The sequence below is a fragment of the Pygoscelis adeliae genome, unplaced genomic scaffold (assembly GCF_000699105.1).
Source record: "Pygoscelis adeliae isolate BGI_AS28 unplaced genomic scaffold, ASM69910v1 Scaffold77, whole genome shotgun sequence".
Lineage (NCBI taxonomy): Eukaryota > Metazoa > Chordata > Aves > Sphenisciformes > Spheniscidae > Pygoscelis > Pygoscelis adeliae.
Genome location: NW_008825216.1, coordinates 79,823 through 83,926, shown reverse-complemented (window position 1 = coordinate 83,926; position 4,104 = coordinate 79,823). Strand labels below are relative to the sequence as shown.

The following is a 4,104-nucleotide window of genomic DNA, read 5'->3' as shown; positions in this document are numbered from 1 at the left end:
AAGAGTTACAAGCTTTTACATAAGGAGAGGGTGGCAGGCTCAGTAGGACTAGCATAGAGTTGACTGCACACCTCCATGGAAAGGTGAGCCTCAGTTTAAATACATCACTTAATTGAAGTAGCTATCATATTCCGTCAGGATACACCACCTGTTAAAAAACAAACAGTGGAACTCAGTATAACTAAGTTAAATGGGAATTACCGTCTAAGACAGACAACCACGTCATTGAAGCTTAGACTAAGACCTGTCAGTCATCCCATCCATGTCGTTTTCCCCACACTAGTATATGGAGTGCTGAGAATGGCTTTGTAATGGCAAAGAGAAGCTCTTTTCATGGCCTTTGTTGTGAAGACACATGTACCTAAACTGTATCTTGACTTCAGAATATAATGAATAAAAGAAAATTGGGATTGTTACTTGTGTGACAAGGACAGATGTTCAGCAGTCAAAATTATCAGTTTTGCACTCTAGCAACCAGATCTCTGCACGTTCTAAAGGCTCAATGAAAAGCTTTCAAGTCCCAGAAAAAAAAGCCAGCAGTAGCACAAACAGCAAGTCCTGAGCTGTACAGCACAACACAAGAAGCAGATATTACTACATGGGCTTGCCTACTGATAGTTATGATAATGCAAAAATAGACTATTGCAAGGAACACCAAAACCAGCCATTTATCCTTAGACAGACAATCTGTAGTTCTGTTGCCTTTTTCTCATCCGGAAGCTTTTAGAACATGGATATCTGCTTACAGAGTCTAAATTCTGGATCTCATATGCCTTCAAACTGCTAGACTGGCTGATAAAATGAGAAGCACATTTACATCGGAAATTTTCAGATTCTCCAACACAAAATTCCTAGAAGTGTAGAGAGGGCTCTTTCGGAGTTGTCATCATTGCATAAAAAAGCCTTCTGAAACTGCAGATGCTACCAGTTTATTTTAAGCACACATTCCACCTATGTATTTGATCATATTGACATTCTTAAAAGGAAAACAGAAATACCTTGATCTTGGGTTTCAAAACAGCATGAGCAAAAACCTTGTAACAACACATGACAATTTAAAATAAAGCTGCATGATCATGATTTTCAAAGTGATTCTTAATTATTAACTACAGTAATTTGAAAGAATCTGGTTTTCAAAATTTGTTGAGAATTAACTCTGAATTCAAAGTGAAAATTGTATTTTTTTTTAAAAAAAGCAGCTTTAATCACATGTCCCAAACTTGTCTACTGTCAGGGGAACCTCTCATTTATAGGTCAACAAGTGTGGAAGACAGCTTACACTGAGTATTGGGGCTTAGAGGCTGTTCTTCCAAGAAAAAAATTACATCAGGATTCTCTTATTTGAACTTAAAATTTAACAGCCTTTGGACCTGAAGGGCTCACATAGCAATGTCCAAGTTCATACTCAAGAGTGTAATCATGTAGCTGTAAATAAACAGGTTTTGGTCATCCAGTGTAAAGTGAGCTAGACTGGGTCCAATCCCAGCAAATACTCACAGCAGTAACCTCACAGCATCTGTTATGATTTAATAGACTCCATATCCATGGTATCAGAACTACCCCCACTTTGTTCTAGAAATGTCTTTATTAGGTCACTCTGGTTTACTGAGCAATTGAAAACTGCACAGCTGTTAACTACTCTGTTTAGTTAATGAGGATCTCACTTTTAAAAGCTGCCAATTTTGTATGTCTTCTGATCAACGAACGTACTTTTTATTCCCAGAAGTTCAGGGGGTGGGGGGAACGGATGCATGGAAGTGTTACACTTTAAGAATCACTGCTAGATAATATGCATAGAAGACTTCATTACATTACCTTCCCCACCCCCCCAAGATAATAGCTGACTTGGGCTTTTATATGCAAGAGAAGTGTTTTTATAAATACAATACCTGGTTACTCTGAATGAAATATGCAATCAGTATCTCCACCACCACCAGGAAAGAAAGGGGAGGGAAAAAAAAAAAATCAAAGACCTTCAAATCACTGCTCTCTTCATAGACATATTACAAAATGAAAATAGAAGCTGTGGTGGCAATAGTCCAGATGGCAAACGAAGTGTGATGCTACCTGCAGGGCATAATTTTTTTCTTTTCCTCCCTCGGTATTGACATGCCCCTGCTATCCTACTCAATTAGGTGGGGAACCACTTATCTTCACAAACAGAAAAGAAAAATCTTTCTATTTCCAGATGAGAATATGAAAACAATACAATGTACAAAAAGAAAGCTTAAGGTTAGACATAATTTTAGTAGGTTAGCATCAAATTATAATAGCCAAGTTAAATACTTTCTATTACTTTACATAGCAGCTGAACAAAGTAAATTCAGGCATCAGATATTCCTGAACATTAAGTTGCACATTCCCCCTACTTCCATGTGACGGACTACACACAAACACATACTTTTCTAATACATCATTAAAAAAAATTCTTCCTACTGAAACACACTATGGAAGAGGAAAATAGTATGACCAAGCACAGGAAGATGTAATTTTGTAAGTCAGTAATGCTAGCTGAACCACTCTGTAGATAAGGCCCATGAATTTGCCTACATTTCCTTATGAACAAGTTTATTAAGTAGAGGGATGCAGTAAAGCATCAGCACTGAATACACTTATAGTGACAAATTATGTAGCACACCTCAGAAAACAGAAGTGAAAAAAAGTCACATGTGATCAAGCATTTTGCTTGCCAATTTATCTCTCATTGTTTCTATTTGTTCCATCTTTGGAAGATGGTAAGAGATGATTATAGTCTGCTTTTTATATTACCCCTACTACACGTCTCATTTTTTGACCCTATATGCAAAATGTCTTCATCAAAAGTAGTAAGCGTAATATATAAGGGACAAAGATAGGAAGAGATATAGAGATACTTCACTTCTCCCATGTAAGCTTAATGTTCAGCTGCCTAGCAGAAACTGGTTCACAGACACTTGAGTTTCTCAAGTATTTGAACTGGTTAAGTGATACAGACAGCCTTATTTTAGCTGGGTTCTTTAGTACTCTACCTGATAACACTAGGAAACAAATGTCTGAGAGCTGGGCACCACAGAAATCATCCAATACCAAACCTTGCACAAACATCTAACCACACCCTGCATCCACCACAGCTTCCAAGACACAAGATTTTTGCTGTACTACGCAGCAGCAGTCAAATCAACCAGGCACCTTTGTCCCAGCAGCCCACCAAAGGCATACAGTAGCACCATGTGAAACAAAGATTTAGACAGGAAAGCTGCAAAGCTTATGAAAGACTTTAACTTGCCTTATTAAAGCCAATTCTCAGCGCGCACACACACAGTGTGTGTGTGCATGCACAGTGATCCACCTCTAATTTATACGTCTCTGCCAGAAAAGAGGATCTAATTACTAATTAGCCAAACATTTTCACCATTAGGAACACAATCCTGTTCTTTTACAGCATCCTTCTGTCAGTAAAAAGAAAGCTCTATTTCTTCTAACAGACAGTTAGTACAGTTAGTTAGATGGTTACAGTTAGTTAGACGGTTAGTTTAACAGCACATAGCTGGACTGCACCCTGTTCTTTTGCAGACTTCTGTAAAGGTTACGTATGAATTTCAAGAAAGAAAACAGTAAAGAGCTTACAGTTTTTAGAAATGGAAATAGCAGTAGTACTCCTCCTGCAGTGCTAAAAATCCCATTTCACGGGAATCAGTGGTTTCCCAAATACCAACTGTGACACTGTTATGGCTGAAAGATAGTACCTGTATTTCACATACGGATAAAGAAATTCAAGGCGTTGCCACACGCTGGATAGGCAGACAAGTCCGTTCACCGGGGAGGCTGCACCCCTCGGGGGCAGGGGAGCACTGCCACAGGACGCAGTCAGGTTCCCACCTGTTCCACCGAGGCGGGATGCTGCTGACCCCACAACCAGAGTCGTACGTGCTCCTTATCCACAGATCGCAGCGCTTCCTCATATAAAATACAATCTTTTATGCTCATTAAGTCTGCGCAACACTCGGTCAACTCGGAGACCCATTTTAACAACACTGCTGTCTTTTCCCATGAGTTTCCCGTCACACCGGCAAGCGCGGGAGACCGAGAAACAGATTCCCGATGAATTAACTGTTTGCTCCGGAC

General features: G+C 39.4%; 1 protein-coding gene across 1 annotated transcript in view; it reads right to left on the bottom strand.

Annotated features, from left to right (window-relative positions):
• Positions 1 to 4,104, bottom strand: part of OPN3 (opsin 3) — a 21,791-nt gene that overhangs the window by 16,944 nt on the left and 743 nt on the right. The window lies entirely within an intron of this gene.